Raw genomic sequence first — 19,782 nt, forward strand, 5'->3', positions numbered from 1 at the left:
TGAAAAGGGTTTTACAAGGTTTCGCAATAACCTCTTCAACCAAGCAGTGCAGAGAGTATTAGCCCACTTTACAGATGAGGAACTGAGGTTTGTCAGGTCACTTGTGTGTGGTCATACAACTACTACGTGATGCAGCCAGAACTAGAGCTCAGCTCTCACTAAACTCAAAGTCTACCACTCCTTTCTCTGGTCCATGATGCTGCTCTGCATTTGTCTTAGGAGGTCATCAGTCCTTTGTGAAAGAACAATATAAGTAGTGAGGGAGGAAATCTGATTATAGGGGTCAGGTTTTTTTAAAAGGCAGAGAAGAAGAAGATATGATAGATTTCTATTAGACTATAGGTTCTAGAAATGTGGAAACATCAAGAATAATAATTGCTTTGGTAACAAAACCAAGCAAAGAATTTGGGGTGTTGAGAGGGTTTTGTGGGTGTTGGGCTTTCCTTCATTTTTTTAGTTTGGGGGGTTTTGTTGTTGTTGAGTTGTGTTGTTTTTTTAAGGGTAAGAGAAACCTGAAAATAGAAAGGAAAGAGCCCACAGAGAGGCAGAGATTAGATATGTTAAGAGAGATAGGTTAAGTATGAGATGGATGTGCCCAAAGATGCAGAAGGTACAGGATACAGGAATGAATGATTCCCTCTCTAACTAAAACTAAAATAACATATAATGATCTAAGACAATTCCAAAAGGTTCATGCTGGAAAATGCTATCCACATCCAGAGAAAGAACTATGGAGTCAAAATGCAGATCAGATCAGACTATTTTCACTTTTTTGGTTTTTTTCTTTCTTGTGGTTTTTCCTTTTTGTTCTGATTCTTCTTTTACAATATGACTAATATGGAAATATGTGTAATATGATTGTACATGTGTAACCTATATCAGATGCTTGTCATCTTGAGGAGGGGGAAAAAGTGGGAGGGAGAAAAAATTTTGAACTTAAACTCTTATAAAAGTGGATGTTGAAAATAATCTTTACAAATAATTAGAAAAAAAAATACTATTAAGTAAAATAACATGTTAAAGCAGCCAGAAAACAACACATCAGAGAGAGGCATTCTAGCTTCTGTGATAAAATATCAGCCAAGCCACCTGGCAACCCTATCCTACAAAATACTAAATTTGAGTGGCTGCAAAGGGGTGAGTGGTCAGTTACCCAAATACTCAGGGAAGATCAGAAACTATTTTCTCTAATGCACAGCTGAGTGGCTCAACCGTACTGTGCCACTCCGACACACACTGGATTAAGTGGTACAACCTACCTTCATAGATGAGGCAAATGAGAAGCAAAATGAACAGGAACTAAATAATTTAAGGATTAATCTGGAACTATGGGAAGATATTATATTAAAAATACAATCCCTGACCTTTTAGAGCACTTATGGGGAAAAGAATACACAGGGTGATTCCAATGTTTACTATAACCCAAAGCAGTTGGCACGCCTATTGATGAGGAGTCAATGTGTAGAAAGAGTATAGGGAATAACTTGGAGGGCCATAGGTAATAAAATAGGAACCAAAAATAAAAGTGATAGGCTTTCATTCAAATTTAGCAGTAACTTGTAAGAAAATTGGTGGTCTGCCAATGGAACTTGTATATGACTCATATATATAAGAATCATATTATGTTAAGGCCCTCAGATCTCATCTTTCCAAACCCTTCAGTCTAAAATCTGACTTCAGGTGATGTTTCCAAGATTCATTAAGTAAGCAGGCATTAAGCATATACTACTACAAGCTAAGCACTGAGAGAGAAACAGCACAATCATTATAATGAAAACTAAGCTTGGCCTTGGAGAAGAAATGAAAAAAATGAACCTTTCTCTATTCTTAGTAGAGGTGGAGGATGATGAGTGTGGAATATTGTTGATAGTAAGAGGCTCAGTGGCTCTGTTAGATGGTTTTACTAAATTGCTTTTTTTCCTCTTTGTTTTTAATTCTTTGTTACAAGGGATGGTTCTATAGATAGAGGAGGAGAGGAATAGATGTAGAAATTAAGATGGCTTAAATTATCACCTCCTTGTTCTTACAGCTCTGCCTCTCTTATTGAAACTTAAAACTGTACTAGCTTTTTCACTGCCATGCAGAAGCCCCAAAGCTCTACTTCTACATTAAGAGCCTTCAGTGTGAAACTGGCTCAGGTGAAAGACTCAATCTCTTAGAAAACAACTGGGCAAATGCAAATGCAGTTCTACAAGTTCGCATATTAAAGAGCAATACCATTGTTTTATCCCCCTGGAAGCCTGCAGTTTTATCAGCTGTACAGACAATTTAATCAACTTTTTCAGGTTCTTTTTGCCCTATAGAGTTAGAGCCAAACTAGTGCTTTCATTCCCCAAGAAAAGCTCTATTTCTCTTTTTTTTTGAACTGGAAGGACTGAAATTGATGCAAAATCAGTGGTAAGAAATAAAATCTTCCCTAGAATCCATCCTTCTTTGCATAATATAAGCCCTTAGTATATTATAATTCATTCACAATTCATATGTATGTATATATGCATGTGTATAGATATGTGCTTATATACATATACATACATGCATACACACACACACATATCTTTTTGGAAGGATGCACACTGTAGCCACTATCTGTAGACATAAGCAGTTTCCCTATTTCCAATTCAAAAAATCAAGAAACTGCTACATAGCCAAAAGGCTTTATTATTTATATACAACTCTTCCCTAGCTATTATTCCAGATCGACTTTTTTCGAAACTGGGGAGCAAAAGAAATAATTTATTTCCACTGAATACCTGCTATGCCTCTGTATTTTTTATTCCTGTTTATTTATTGTTAAATTAAATTTTCGTCTGCCTCAACCTGTGTGCCTATTAGTCATGTTGTTTGCTTAAATGTCATCATTTGTTTTCCCCAGGACTTCAAAAGATTAAGATTAATTGTTCAAACTTGCTTACTGTTCTCACAATTCACCAGTAGTAAAGCTCAATATGGGGGGACGTAGAGAAGAGACAATAACTAGAGATTAGACTACCTGATTCCTCTAGCAGGAGGTCTTGGGCTTGACAGCATGTCTTTTTTTTTTTCAGTGCCTTCAAGTTCAGGTGAACTTGAATCTAGGGTAAGAAAGATCAGGAAAAAAAATCAGAGATTCAGGGAGTCAACAGAATAATAACTCAAGGAATCAAAACGGTACAATAGAAGGAGGCTTGCTTTGGACTCAGAGGATCAAGGCCCACACTCCAGCTCTGCTACTTACTACCTGTCAACAGGGATAAAACACTTCACCTTCCTGAGCCTCAGTGTCTTCCTCTGTAAAATGAAGGGTTAGAACAGATATCCTAAGTTCCCTTTCAGTTCACACATTTAGAGATGTAAGTATGGTTGATTTTCCCCACTTTACAGAGAAGGAAACTGAAGGCCAGAGAAGCTGAATAACTTGTCCAAAGTTATACAACTGGTAAGTGATGGGGCTGGGACTCACTCCTAGGTCTTCCATCTCTAAGTCTTGTATTCCCTGAATGCCTCCTCTTTTATAATTGTCTCCTGATGTGGCTGTTATAAGTATAACTCAAAACCCAGGACCCTCTTCAAGGCTCTCAGGTCACATGGTCTGGGTCCATTTCTAGAAACTGACCCCAAGAGTCATCATCTCTTCTTGGCTCATTGTCTCCAGGAAGGCAGAGCACATGTGAAGCCTTCTGCAAATGTAGGAAAAAGGGTTTGCAATTCCTATACAGGAGCTATGTGAACTAAAGGCATAGCAGATATGGGACAGCTTTTATTTTACCCCCTAGAAAATACAAAAGACAGGGGGCGGAGCCAAGATGGAGGCTGGTAAGCAGGGAATAGTGTAAGCTCTGTACCAAGACCCTCCAAAAACTTATAAAAAATGGCTCTGAACCAATTCTAGAATGGCAGAACCCACAAAACAGCAGAGGGAAGCAGGGCTCCAGCCCAGGACAGCCTGGATGGTCTCTGGGTGAGGTCTATCCCACACGGAGCTCGGAGCTGGGAGCTGGGAGCTGGGAGCTGGGAACGGAGTGGAGCAGAGCCCAGCCTGAGCGGCGTGGACCATCCAGACCAGAAGCCGGGCGGAGGGGGCCCTAGCACCCTGATTCAGTGAGCTGCGGCAGTTACAAGACTTCTCAACCCACAAACACCAAAGACTGCAGAGAAGGTTAGTGGGAAAAGCTGCGGGAGTGGAAGGAGTTCGCGGTTCGGCTTCCAGCCCCGGGGGCAGCGGAGGTGGGTCAGCTACAGCTGTTGTTACTTCCGGCTCCAGGCCCACCTGGTGGGAGGAATTAAGTGGCGGATCAGAGCAGGGGTGCACAGCCTGCCGAAGATCTAAGCCCAGTTCGGGTTGGGGGTTGGGGAAGGAGCAGTGCTGGTGTGGCAGAGCTGGCACCTCCCCCCCAAACGTGGAACATAGAACTCTGTAATCTACAAGCAGTTGTACCCCACTGAAAAACTCAAGGGTCAAGTTAGTTGGCTGGGAACATGGCCAGGCAGCGAAAACGCACCAAGATTCAGTCTCAGACTTTGCATTCTTTCTTTGTTGACAAAGAAGACCAAAACAGACAGACAGAAGAAATTAATAAAGTCAAAGAGCCTACAACAGAAACCTCCAAGAAAAACAGGAACTGGTCCCAGGCCATGGAAGAGCTCAAAAAGGAGTTGGAAAAGCAAGTTAGAGAAGTAGAGGAAAAATTGGGAAGAGAAATGAGAAGGATGCGAGAAAACCATGAAAAACAAGTCAATGACTTGCTAAAGGAGACCCAAAAAAATACTGAAAAACACACTGAAGAAAACAACACCTTAAAAAACAGACTAACTCAAATGGCAAAAGAGCTCCAAAAAGCCAATGAGGAGAAGAATGCCTTGAAAGGCAGAATTAGCCAAATGGAAAAGGAGGTCCAAAAGACCACTGAAGAAAATACTACTTTAAAAATTAGATTGGAGCAAGTGGAAGCTAGTGACTTTATGAGAAATCAGGATATTATAAAACAGAACCAAAGGAATGAAAAAATGGAAGACAATGTGAAATATCTCATTGGACAAACCACTGACCTGGAAAATAGATCCAGGAGAGATAATTTAAAAATTATTGGACTACCTGAAAGCCATGATCAAAAAAAGAGCCTAGATACCATCTTTCAAGACATTATCAAGGAGAACTGCCCTGATATTCTAGAGCCACAGGGCAAAATAGAAATTGAAAGAATCCATCGATCACCTCCTCAAATAGATCCCAAAAAGAAATCTCCTAGGAATATTGTCATCAAATTCCAGAGCTCCCAGATCAAGGAGAAAATACTGCAAGCAGCCAGAAAGAAACAATTTGAGTATTGTGGAAATCCAGTCAGAATAACCTAAGATCTGGCAGCTTCTACATTAAGAGATCGAAGGGCTTGGAATACAATATTCCGGAGGTCAATGGAGCTAGGATTAAAACCTAGAATCACCTACCCAGCAAAACTGAGTATCAAGCTTTCTCAGTGAAAAGACCAGAACTGAAGAGAAAATTTGACTTTCAAACACAAGAATCAAGAGAAGCCTGAAAAGGTAATCAAGTAACGGAAATTGCAAGGGACTTACTAAAGTTGAACTGTTTTGTTTACATTCCTACATGGAAAGATGATGTGTATGATTCATGAGACCTCAGTATTAGCGTAGTTGAAGGGAATATGCATATATATATGTTTATGTATATATATAAGTGAATATGTATGTATGTATGAATCTATGTGTATATGTATGCATGTGTATGTATGTATATATATATGTGTGTTTTTATATATATATATATACATATATATATGTAAAAGAGAGAGAGCAGACACAGGGTGAGTTGAAGATGAAGGGAAGATATCTAAAAGAAATAAAATGAAATTAAGGGATGAGAGAGCAACATACTGAGAGAGGGAGATAGGGAGAGATAGAATGGGGTGGATTATCTCGCATAAAGGTGGCAAGAGGAAGCAGTTCTGTGGGAGGAGGGGAGAGGGCAGGTGAGGGGGGAATGAGTGAACCTTGCTCTCATCAGATTTGGCCTGAGGAGGGAATACCATACATACTCAGTTGGGTATCTTACCCCACAAGAAAGAAGAGGGAGGAAGATAAAAAAAAATAAAAGAGGGGGGGATGATGGAGGGGAGGGCAGATGGGGGTGGAGGTAATCAAAACAAACACTTTGGAAAGGGGACAGGGTCAAGGGAGAAAATTCAATAAAGCGAGATGGGTTGGGAAGGAGCAAAATGTAGTTAGCCTTTCACAACATGAGTATTGTGGAAGGGTTATACATAACGATACATGCGTGGCCTAGGTTGAAGTGCTCGACTTCTTAGGGAGGGTGGGTGGGAAGGGAAGAGGGGAGAGAATTTGGAACTCAAAGTTTTAAAAACAGATGTTCAAAAACAAAAAAAAAGTTTTTGCATGCAACTAAAAAATAAGATACACAGGCAATGGGGCATAGAAATTTATCTTGCCCTACAAGAAAGGAAGGGAAAAGGGGATGAGAGGGGAGGGGGGTGATAGAGGGGAGGGCTGACTGGGGAACAGGGCAACCAGAATATATGCCATCTTGGAGTGGGGGGGAGGGTAGAAATGGGGAGAAAATTTGTAATTCAAACTGTTGTGAAAATCAATGCTGAAAACCAAATATGTTAAATAAATAAATTTAAATAAAAAAAAAAGAAAATACAAAAGACAAAGGACTCAACAACCTATGGAAGGATACAGAAAATATATTAGGCACTCAAATATTCCTTCAGCTCTTCTGAGAAAGGAACTGAAGCTAGAAGTTGCTATCAAGATAGATCTTTTAACTTTTCAGTAATCCCTTTTGCCCAGAGTACTATATAGTCTCTCCAAAACTCATAGTACCACTCACTAGTTTAGAATCCTCTCAGAAGGCAAACCTACTTTGGGGGCTGATAAATAAGTAAATAATTTCCAATAGATCTGGATCATACAAGTAATTCAATGGCTTTGCTCCCTAAGTAAGATTTTCCAGAACAATAACATGATATTCCTCTTCTTTCTCCAAAAAATGTTACATCGAGAAATTACCTTTTCTCTCTAGAGGTCTGATCCCCAAATTCTCTAATTTGTATTTATCAATGAAGTTGTTGCTGTTGAGTCATTTCAGTACTGTGGAGACTCTCCGTGACCCCATTTGGGGGTTTTCTTGGCAAAGATACTGGAGTGGTTTGCCGCTTCCTTCTCCAGCTCATTTTAGAGATGAGTAATGAGGTCATGAAGAGTTGGACATGACTGAAACAACTGAACAACAATAACAACACATGCCGCCACTTAGTGGCAAGGTCCTTAAGATCTTCTAGAGCAGATATGTCAAACATACGTATGGCAGGCCACATGCAGTCCCCAATACTCCTAAGTGTAAGCAAAACTAGATACAAGAGTAATTGGGAAATATTTAACAAAGTAAATAAAAATATAATCAAACATATGGATAACATAACATTTAAGTCAATATGTGATCTACCAGGATCTTCATTTATGGATTAGTGGCCACTATTTATTTTTTAGTTTATACCACTGTTCAACCACTTAAATGAGTTAAGAGCTGTTACTATTCTACCTTGACCTCCAATTTTCAAGAAGCCTGACATAGGTGGTGCAGAGGATAGAATTCCAGGCCTAAAGTGAGGAAGACTCATCTTCCTGAATTCAAATCTGGCCTCAGACACTGACTAGCTGTGTGACCCTGGGCAAGTCACTTAACCCTGTTTGCCTTAGTTTCTCATCTCAAAGCATTTTGGTATCTTTGCCAAGAAAACCCCAAATGGGGTCACGAAGGGTCAGACACAACTGAAAAGACTCAACAACCACAAAGTGATAAAGAAAAAAAACATAAAAATAGCAAAACCAAAATTAAACAAACAGTATAAAAGCTCTCTGAAGCAGTGACTGAAATTGGGAAGAGTTCTAGGAAGGACTGAGTCCCAGATCTAAATGGTCAGGTCTACTTGGTGGGTAATGCCAAATCTTTGCAGCTCACAATGGGATCCTCAATGTAAAAGGGTAGGAGCAGCACCAGGAACATCAGGGCTACAACAAAGATGATGAATAGTCACCAAACCTCGTCACAAGTCAGGGAGAATTGTCATGTACCACACCACCCACTTGGTACTCCCTGGTCCACTAACCAGGATCTCCTCCCCCTTTGGAGTTCCATGTATGGAGCAGCAGGAAGGTGGAGGTAGAGGGAAATAGTAAATCTTTACCTCATGAGAGGTCTCTGAGGGATTTTCCCCTTTTTCTATGGGGCTGGTTAGATACTTGCACCTCCCCCTTGTTGCCAGAAAGCAAACAACCCTTGGTCCTCCAAGCCCCTTCCTGAGAAGTTGCACAGTGATCACTGAGTATTGTACAAGTAGCAACAGATGTAAGGGGAGGTGGGAGGGCCAATTCCTTTTACATTACAGCAAAAGATAAGCTACAGTGAGCCTGCTTTTTGCCACTATACATTCCACTGGGTTTTGCCCTGTCCATGGAAGCCACTCTGCTATCCCCTGATCTTTATTACCCTCTGACCAGCACTTCTGGGGTTTGTGTATGGGCCTGCTGTCCCTGGTCTCTGCCACTAGGGCCCGGGCCTGTATCTAACCCTGGTGCTCACTCTGCCAAGGCTAACTGCCACCACCTGTGCCAGAGAAGGATGACTGCCACCCCTAGGGCCTGAGCTCTTCTTCCCTATGTTGAGATAGAGCAGTGTTGAAGGTCTCAACACCATGTTGTTGCTGGATCCTTCCCCTGCCTGCCTATGGCAAGCCTAACTTTGCTCTTCTCTACAGAAGGTTGCTACGGGTCTGCACTGTCTCTTCCTTCCCATGCTCAGCAAAATCACTGACAGGAAAAATGTGATCAGTACTACTGGCTTCCCCAGGCAATACTCTAGGGGAGGAAGAGGGAGAAGAGAAAGGGCTGTGGAGTAGATCTGAGAATCTCACCTGTTATTGTATGAGCACCATACATTTGCTGTTATAGCCCAATCTGTTTTCAGCTCCCTTGGTCAGTCTCCAAACACCTGTATCAAGGGAGTGCCTGGTTAGAGCTAGGATTCATTCTCAATCTCTTCATCTCCACTCATCCCCAATGGTAAGTACATCAAATAATCTCTTTCTGTCTCAAGAGTTCTAATTCCCAAACTCTCATGTAACCCCAATCCCAAAGGCCATGGGTATGAGACTCTCTCCTCATTGGTAGAGATCAGTGCTCTGGACCTATATGAAGGGCAGGATAGAGATGATGGAGAGTGGGAGAGAGAAAGGCTCTTAAGCCTTTTTCTTCCAGTTTTTTCTTTGAAATTTGGGGTTATCTATGAGGCACTGCCCAAGAATTTACCCTTCTCTGGCTAGAAGGTTAGATTTCAAGATGATGCTATCTGGGAAATTCAAAATACCTCCCCTTTGACACAAGAATTAAGGTTCATAGATATTGCCTATAACATCATTGCCATTAGGCAAAACAAATTAGCCACTGGTCATTCCTCCACTTTGGCTGACATGAACCTCTTGAGCAGCTGTCTGGCCACACACTCATTGGCTTCTTTTTTGAAGTCTCTTTCAAGGCCAGTGGAAATTGGAAAGACCGGTAGCTTTTCCAGTGCTGCCTAAAAACTCAGTATTTTCTCTTTCCTTACCTCTCTGACATGTCTCTGGAGAGAGAATGGCTTAGAGAAAGAAGGTTTGTTCTCCTGTGTACTCTTCTGTCTTGTCAATAGTCAAGACAGCAAGAGCAATAACCAAGACAGCAAGAGCTATCAAGATAGTTACTCTCATAGATCACAAAGAGGAATGACCCATCCAACAAGAATTCTTTCCCTTGAGTCTCAATCAGCCCATAATCAAGACCTTTTTTGTTCTACAATCATGGACCTCCATGGCACATAACCTTCATGGCAAAGTGCCCCTCAGAGGCTTCTAACAAACGTCCATGTTCTGCAATATCATTCATTTCATTGGGAGAGTCATCAGATGGATCAGAGTCTCTACTCAACAATTCCCTGGAAAGAATTTTCCACCAGTACCTATCAGCAAGGTGCATAATGGGCTCTTTAACTCCTTCAAGTCAATAGGCGATACCCATATGAGTATAACTAACAGTGCAAGTAGAAGGACAGAAGGTGTAATTGATCCCCTGATAACCTGAGGAAAAAAGTTAATTTGTCTTCTAATAAGACCTTCACTCACTAGGATGCGAGCAATTGAATAATGGGAAAAATAGGAGCCCTGCAGACCTGATAGCAATGGTGAGCATTACCACCAGTATCAGAATCATAGATATAGTGAAGTCACAGATCAGCAATGAGACTGAAATGAAGAAATGAATTCTATCACTACAATATGCATGATCAGGCATGTCACTACCCTGGCCTTCATTCTAATGACTCAGCCCCTCAAGACCCTATCAGTCAATCCCCCCTACAGCCTTAATCTCCAGGGGCAGCATTCTAAACAAGGCTGCCTTAGTCTTAGAAGGTAAACTGACCCAATGTCACTCATTGTCAATTTCCATCATTGTCAATTTCCAGATTTCTCCTGAATCTTCTTTCCTTTATCTTTTTTACCCTATTTTCTTTGAGAGAACAGATACTCTCCCTAAAAGACAGCAAATGAAAATCGGATGAGCACCTTTGGAAACTCTTCCATCCTCACCCAACTAAAGAAACATGTTAAATTCTTTCTGAATCTGGGCATGTGAGCCAATTCTTATCGTTATAAGTGTATTAAGTAACCAGTCTAAATCACTTAGAAAGCAGGAGAGCTCTAAGAGAGAGCAAATATTTCTAATCTATATCAAGAAAGGACAGCCTTTGAGATCCTCTGAGCTCCAGCTGATGAACTGAAAAGCAATTTTTGTCTTTCTTTCCTTTTAGAGGAAAAAAAAGCTTGTATTTGCTTAACGCTTTGATAAAAACTAAAAAGAAAAGAAAGGTTGAATGATGACTTTGGGGATTTGCATAACTCCCCTGCTGCTGTCTTCCAGGCACATCCTTCAATTCTACTTTCATTTTCTGATGTTTAAAATCAGAAAGGCCACTGAGCTGGAAAATTCCACCTTGTACTTCCCTGGGCTTCACCAGCAAACTAAGTGACTCTGGGAGCTCCCTGCAGAGCCTCTCCAGAAGCCACTACCATTTCTTTCTGCCCCTCTTGAAGAAGACTGATCATTTGTTATTCTAATTAGATGTCTCCGATTTTTTATTATTTATATATCATCATAAGTTTGTGCAATCCTGTACAAAGCATGGAAGTTCAGAACTTACCTTCTTGCCCCAGAGAGTCTACAATCTAGGTAACACAATGACAAAGAAGAAAGCAAATATTGTCTGTTATTAAGGAGCACATGCAAGTAACATGGCTATTAACATGCACACACTAGGCATTCAATAAAATATTTATTAAATGAATGAATGAATCAGAAAAGCCCTACAAAGCATGGTGCAACAAATATGTCCTCAAAGGAGAAAAGAAAAGATGTTTTACAGAGTTGAGAGAAGGGGTGAGTGACTTGATTCATTGACTTTTTTTTCAGTACTTCCATGGGTCCATGATCTTGTCATTATCAGTTTTCCTTCCAGTGGCATAAATAACAACCATCCATGTTTTTTCATGCTCTGTGATACTTGAATATTTACTTCTGTAAATCTGCTCCCAAGATCTACCCAACATGCCAGTGTCCTCCCTTTAAGTTTCCTGCTATTTCGTGAATTCTACTAAAGAAAGTAATATGTATGTGGGCAATTCTTTGCTCTAGCTACCTGACCATCCCACTTCCTTTTATGGTAAGTTATCAGGATCTATGCTAATTTGCTAGGGCTACTAAATGTCACCCAGGAATTTCCCTCACTACCTGAGGTCACCTCACTCAGAAATATCCAACCACCTCTATAGCCTTTACAACATGGAACATCCTTCTGTAAGGTCTGCCCACTTGTCCCATTGGTAAGCTCCTCCTAGAATCCATTTTGTGGAAGGATTCAGAGTGGTCTTCATTCCCCCTTTTCTGGATCCCAGATTTCAAAACCCTGTCCTGATGCTGGTATCTCCACATCATTTTTCAGCTGCCTTTAGTGTGGTGTCTTCCCCCATTGGGATATAAGCTCTTTGAAGGTAAAGACTATCTTTCTTTTTGCTTGTATTTGTATCCCCAATATTTAGCATAGTGGCATATAGCAGTATATAGTAAATGTTTAATAAGTGTTTATTTCCTTACTTAATTCCTTGTAATCTTAGGTTGTTTCTTGAGCCATTGAGAGTCAATCAATCAACTAGAATTTATCAAGCTCCTACTATGTGCAGACATGGGTCTAAGCACTGGGGATACAAAGATAGGCAAAAAACAAAAAGGCAAAAAAAAAAGTCCCTGCTCTTGATCTAGTAGGGAAGATAGCATACAAACAACTATGTGCAAGCACAGGATAAATTGGAAATAGTCTAGAGGGAAGGCACTAAGATTAAGGCTAGAAAGGTCTAGAAAAGGCTTCTTACAAGTCAGACTTTAGCTTGGACTTGAAGGAGGCCAGAGAAGCTAGGTAGCATACATGAGGAAGAAGAGAATTTCAGGCATGGAGGATAACCCACGAAAATACTCAGTTATGAGATACGTCATGTGTGAGGAAAACAAGGAGGTCAGTGTCACCTGATGAACTGATTTAATTAATTCAAAATCACTCAAATGAGATAGACCTAACTATCCATATAGGAAAAGCCAAGTGGATGAAGTTCATCAGTATAACTGTAAAAAATCAGGGATGGTAAAGGGAAGGTATAAAGGGTAAAGATTCAAATTTCATCATTTTGCTCTAAAATGAGTCACATTAATCTACCTCACCAACAACATTAATCTCACCCTCATTTGTAATGTCATACCCATATGACCACCTAGTCAGCTATATAACAGGAAACAGGGTCTGAATCATATAAGGATTCATGTTGGACACAATTATGTGCACTGCCAAAAGCCTTCTCCAAAAAATTTCCATGGGTTTTCCCCTTCTATAGGTCAACTGTCTGAAGACAACAAAGAAGCAGAAATCTTGACACCCACAGCAATGACTTTCAGAAAATTTGGAACGGGGGAGGAGCCAAAATGGTAGCTGGAAAGCAGGTACTTGCCTAGGGCTCTCCCCCAGGATCATCCAAACACCTATAAAAATGGCTCTGAACAAATTCTAGAACTGCAGAACCCACGGAATAGTGGAGGGAAGCAGGGCTCCAGCCCAGGACAGCCTGGATGGTCGCTGGGTAGGGTCTATCACACAGAGCTGGGAGCGGAGGGGAGCAGAGCCCAGTGTGGGCCACACCCAGACCAACCAGACCAGGAGCCTGGCGGAACATGCCCTAGCACCCTGAATCAGTGAGCTGTGGCAGTTACCAGACTGCTCAACCCACAAACACCAAAGACAACAGAGAAGGTTAGTGGGAAAAAATGTGGGGAACAGAGTGAAAGGAGTTTGGGCTCGGCCACCACCCTGGGGGCAGCGGAGGAGGTGCAGCTACAGAACTACAGCTGCAGTTGCTTCCAGCCCCAGGCCCACCTGGTGGGAGGAATTAAGTGGAGGATCACAGCGGGAGTGCAGTGCCTGCTTAGATCTGAATCCGGTCTGGGTTGGCAGTTCTTGGGGGAGGAGGAGCACTGGTGTGGCAAAGCTTGCTGTGCAGAAATATCTCTGAAAACAACAGCACAGCCTCTCAAGCTTGGGACAAAGTACTCTCTACAAGCAGTCATACCCCGATGAAAAACTCAAGGGTCAAATAGTTGGCTAGGAACATGGCCAGGCAGCGAAAATGACTCAGATTCAGACTCAGACTTTGGAATCTTTCTTTGGTGACAAAGAAGACCAAAACATACAGCAAGAAGAAGTCAACAAAGTCAAAGAGTCTACATCAAAAGCCTCCCAGAAAAACATGAACTGGTCTCAGGCCATGGAAGAGCTCAAAAAGGATTTGGAAAAGCAAGTTAGAGAAGTAGAGGAAAAATTGGGAAGAGGAATGAGAGTGATGCCAGAAACCCATGAAAAACAAGTCAATGGCTTGCTAAAGGAGATCCAAAAAAATACTGAAGAAAATAACACCTTAAAGACTAGACTAACCCAAATGGCAAAAGAGCTCCAGAAAATTTAGAACCATCAGCAGTTTTGCCAGTGATGTTTCAGCCCCATATTTTCCTGCCACTGTCAGTGAACTTCATCCAAATGCTAATCCCTAAGTCCTAAGGACTACTATTAAAAAGCTAGAGGCCCCAGGGGCTAAATAAGCTGTTCTTTCCTTGTAAAACTGAGAGAGAGAGAACCACCATGGTGAAACATATGAGCGTCCAGGGACTTGCAAATAAATGCTCATGGTGAAGCGGAAAAGGTCATGGACTTGTGATAAATGAGTATGAAGCTGTTCACCTTTCAGCTCTATAGCTGCCCACAAAGGTATATTTAACAAGAACCCAGGTTAATGTCCCAAGACATAAGGAACTCTATTCAGAACTGATGAAAGTCAAGCATAGGTAACTCTCCCTAGCCCTTTATCCCACCTACCTGAGTCATCTGTGACTCTATCTTTAAGGTGAACCAACAGTAAAAAGCACTTAAGTCAAAAGAGCCTCTGCCAAGTTATAGCCATCCACAGAGAAAGCTGTACTAGAATTATTAGCACTGAACAAATCCCCAAACACATTCAGTAACAAAGGACTTTATATTTAACTATCATCTCTATATTATTATGCCAAAGAGGGCCACAAAGAGTCAGACATGACTGAAATGACTCAATGACAACAACTATATTATGACAAGAAGCCAGAGCCCATTCAAAATCGTCCCTTAATTTTTTCTCCCTGACTCTGGGTTGAGCTTCCTGACGGTAAATGTTAGAGGGAGGGGGAGGAAGGGATGATGAATTTTGCTATGAGACTTTGCACTTCATCCATCTGTCAAATGCATCTCTCCCTGACTCTCTGCCAAATCCGATCGATGGAGATGTGCAGTGTGTAGACCACAGGCTTCCAATTAGTCAGCTAATCATGTAAATCCTCCCATCATCTCTCACAGTGGGATGGGGGCACTGAGCCTGACTCAGAGGGATGGCTCTATCAGTGCTAACTGGGTATGTGTGCCAAAGAATACTGTACCAGGAACATCAGAAGGAGCCCACCTATCTCATGCTCAACTCAACCTTCTGTTTTCTTCCCCATATTAGGTACCCCTTTGTTATCTAGACTGACTCCTACAGAGACTCTGATTTCTGCCACTGGAATCCAATATTAAAATTTAGAAAGGCAAACAGAGAAATTTTTTTCTTCTTCTATTGAAAATCTTACTGTGCACATTGGCAATGACTTCCTAGTAATGTATATTGTGCCATAGGTTAAAATTATTAACACATTTTTCTCTCTTCATACCTTTTTGTTAAATTATAGAATTTAGAGGCAGCTGGGTGGCGCAGTGAATAGAGCATGGGCCCTGGAGTCAGGAGGACCTGAGTTCAAATCTGGCCTCAGACACTTGACATACTTACTAGCTGTGTGACCTTGGGCAAGTCACTTAGCCCCAATTGCTCTGCCTTCACCTCCCCCTCCAAAAAAAAAGAACAAAAATTTTTTTTAATTTATAGAATTTAATAACATACCATTTACTTTGTCTTTAATGTACAGAGCAGAAGTAGGATGTTACAGTGGCAAAGGTAGTGGATATGAAGGCAGAGGACCCAAGTTCAAATCTTCCTTCTGCTAATTATTACCAGGGTGACCTTGGGTAAATCACTGAACCTTCATGGCACTCAGTTTCCTCATTTGTAAAATGAGGAGTTAGACAAAATAATCCCTGAAATTCCTTCTAGCTCTAAGTCTGTGACCCTGCGATTAATGCTGAGCCATCAAATCCAATTTCCTCATATTTCAGTTAAGAAACTGAAGCACAGAGAAATCAAATATGTCCTCAGAGTCACAGAGCTAGTAAGTGCCTCAGGCAGAGTCTGAATCCAGGTCTTCCTGAGTCTAAACCCAGTGGGGGAGGGATTAGCCTCTTAGGGCCCTCCCAATTCTAAAACTCTGTGATTCTATTCACAGACTGTCAAAGTTGGCAGGAACCTCCAAGATCATCATCCAATCCTAAGTTATGTCCTTAAGACATAAAGGATCATCTAAACTGGTGAAACAGTCAAGAATAAGTATATATCCTCCCACCTTCCTGAGCCATTGGGGATTGTCTTTATGTATTTCCTCATGCTTCTCTCTCCACCAGGAATCCATTTGCTAAAATCTCTTTCCAAACTTTAAGACTCATCTCAAATAGTGCCTGAACTAGAATCCCCTTTGCAATATGCCCATTGAGTAGCCTCTAAAGGAAGACCTCCAAGGACTGAGATCTCAGTATTCTGTTGCATCTGAATCCTCAACAATGTGGGTACATTTTGCAAATGTATTTGCACAATTTGCAACCAATCCATAATTTCCCAGTTTGTCCATTTTCTCCCCTAAAACCTTCACAGGGGAGTGTACCCCAACAATCTGGGGACTGTCCCCTAAATCTTTTCATATTCTGTGGATAATAACAATAGAATGTGTAAATCATCTATTGATTAGCCCTTGATCTCACTACATGACCAACCTCCCTTTCTGCTCCTGCATCTCCCTGATGACATCCTTCACACTGCTTCTAAAGCAAAATTATTTAACTATTTACCAACTATGAAAATAGGTATAATACACTACAAAAATATGCATCCCCAATATTCATCCCTGTAAACTTTTTGCCATTAGAGATACCAGTTACCCCTAGAAATACACTTAAATCTAGCTCATTTTGCCTTTGAATATTTGGGTCTGGCTTTTGAAAGTTAACAATCTACTTTCAAAAATTAATTATTTATTCATCTTTTCACAAGAAAGCTGTGAAAACTGATTGAACATTACTATCACCCTGAGGATCCAGCAGCACAGAATGGAATCCCCTTCAATTTATTACCGATATTGTACCTTGTTTTTCTTCTGCCCCGACCTTCCTCCCATAAAAGCAACTACCTAGCTCCAGAAAATGAAGGAGATCAAATTTCGCTCCATCACTCCCTATCAACAGGACCTGGGGAACTGATACAGAAACTGTCTGGAATTCTACATAAAGGCCTCTGCTGGGTCCAGGGCAAGCTTAGTAAAAGATGGCAATTTGAAAAAAAAATTATCTGTCAGTAACTGTCCACAGTTTGTCTCAGAATATCCCACTTATTTGTTGTAACTAGGTTCTCTTGGATGCCAGGTTTTCACTGGTAAAATAATAAACCGAAACAGTTCCAGAAAATGAGAGTAACTGATTTTTGCTGAATAGTCAAGACTGAAAAAAGAGGCTTTTATTTACATTCAAAAACAGTACAGTATTTTGAAAAGAGAGAGGGACTGGGATTACCTTTCTTTTATTTGATTAACAGATTTTCATAATTCTGCCAATTCCTTGGGTCAGCCATCTTCTCCCAGAAGACCTGAGTTCTATCAGTCAATAAGCATTTAATAATATACAAAACATTGTGCTATGTGAGATGCTGAGGATACAAAAAAAAGGACAAGTGTCCTTGCTGTTAAGGAGTTTACATTCTTATGGAAATGTGACATGCATATATTTACACATATAGATAAATAAAAATACATATAAAACAGATAGAAAGTAACATTAGGGGATAGAAGGTGGAAGGGGTACCAGGAAAGGTATCATCTTTTGTTTGAATACCATCTAATGGGAGAGAAAAACACTATCTCCTGAGGGAACCCATTTTTAAATAGCTCTAATTTTAAAGAAATTGTTACTTATATCAAGCTGAAATTTACTCCTTTGAAACTTCTACCCATTGTATCTCCTAATTTCCCATTAAGATGCACTGCTCTGGACTTCCTCATGCCCCCGTGGCAAGGACCTTTCCTCTATACCCTGCTTTTCAGCTTCATTTTGTGTGTTGTCTTTGCCCATTAGAATGTAAGCTCCTTGATGACAGGGACTATCTTTTGCCCTTTTTTGTGTCATCAGAACTTAGCACAGTGTCCTGCACATAGTAGGCACTTGGTATATGTTTATTGACTACATGACTGCTCCTAGCCATGCCCTCTGGGGCCAAACAGAATAAGTCAAATCCATCTGCTACATGAAAGGCCTTCAACTACTTGAAGCCAGCTATCATGCTTCTTTCTTGAGTCTTCTCTCTGTTATACCAAAAATTCCCAGCTTCTCAACATCTTATGGCATAAAATTAAAGGCCCTTCGCCCCTCTGCTTGTCTTCCTTTGGACACCCTCCAGCTTATTAATATTCTCTTAAACTGTGATCAGAGGACTGAATTCAATGCCCTAGATATACTTGACAAATATATGTGTATAATATATATAGCAGATATGCCGATAAGTGTATACTAATATATGTGTGGAGATGATTCTTGGGGGGATATGCAGTAATTAGATAACCTCTGAGGTCCCTTCAACCATAAAATGCTGTAATTCTGTACAAGGGTGTCTATAGAATACCCAAAAGTGAGATGAGCAGTAATACCAATTATTAGAGATGGAAATTAGGGCCAGGAAGTCATTATTTGATTTGGAACCAAAATGCAGGGAGTACCAAGAAATTGACCATTTGTCTAATAGCCTGATTCCCCAAAGCTTTGCTCTTTTAATTAATGCCACTTTTATTCCTTTCTATTCATAATCAGAGATGGATTCACCAAGCCTTCTCCCAACTCAATCACCCTCAACAGTCTATGGGTTTCTGCAGTGATAAAGCTCTAAATGAGTGTGGTAATCCTAGAATTTGAGAAGAATATATAAATGTGAGACAGATTGAGGAAACAGACATTAAAAAGCTTGACATTTGATTGACAGTAAGTAGTGAGAGGGGGAAATATTGAGGTTAATACCAAGGTGTCAAGCATGAGTGATTAAGTACCATGAAAGATTGAAAAAGTGAAGTCTGAAGTTCAATCAGGTTGGGGATAGAAAAGGGATAAGAAGCTCAGTTTCAGAAATGTTGAGTTTAAGGTTGAGTGTTCAAATATAGATGTCCTGTGGATAGTTGGAAATGTGGGTCTGAAGCTTGGTAGAAAAGACAAGGCAGAAGATGACATTTGGAGGTACCTGTCTAAGCACAGTAGTGGAATATGTGAGAGTGCATGAGGTTATCATGACAAAGAGCAAAGAAAAAGAGGAGAGGGCTGAGGAAAGATAAGACATCCGAGAAACATGCTAGAAGTGCTAGTTTGTCCTACTAACATAGCTTGATGAGAATGATTCCTAAGAATATATGGATATTCTCATACATATGGATATTTTCTGATAGAAAACGAAAATGATAAATGCTGGAGGATATGTGGGAAAATAGGTACACTGATGCCCTAGTGGTGAAGTTGTGAACTGATCCAACCATTCTGGAGAACAATTTGGAACTATATCCAAAGGGTTCTAAAACTGTGCATACCCTTTGACCCAGCAATACTGTTACTATGTCTGTATCCCAAAGAGATCAAAGAAAAAGGAAAAAGGACCTATATTACAAAAATATTTATAATTGCTCTTTTTGTGGTGGCCAAGAATAGGAAATTAAGGGGATGTCCATAAATTAGAGAATGGCTGAACAAGTTGTGGTATATGATTGTGATGGAGTACTATTGTTCTATAAGAAATAAACAGCAGGATGATTCAGAAAAACCTGGGAAGATTTAACTGATGTAAAGTGAAGTGAGCAGAACCAGGAGATAATTGTACATAGTAAAGCAATATTGTAACAATGATCAAATTTGAAAGATTTAACTGCTTTGATCAAAACAATGATCCAAAA

The sequence above is a fragment of the Trichosurus vulpecula genome, chromosome 3 (assembly GCF_011100635.1).
Source record: "Trichosurus vulpecula isolate mTriVul1 chromosome 3, mTriVul1.pri, whole genome shotgun sequence".
NCBI lineage: Eukaryota > Metazoa > Chordata > Mammalia > Diprotodontia > Phalangeridae > Trichosurus > Trichosurus vulpecula.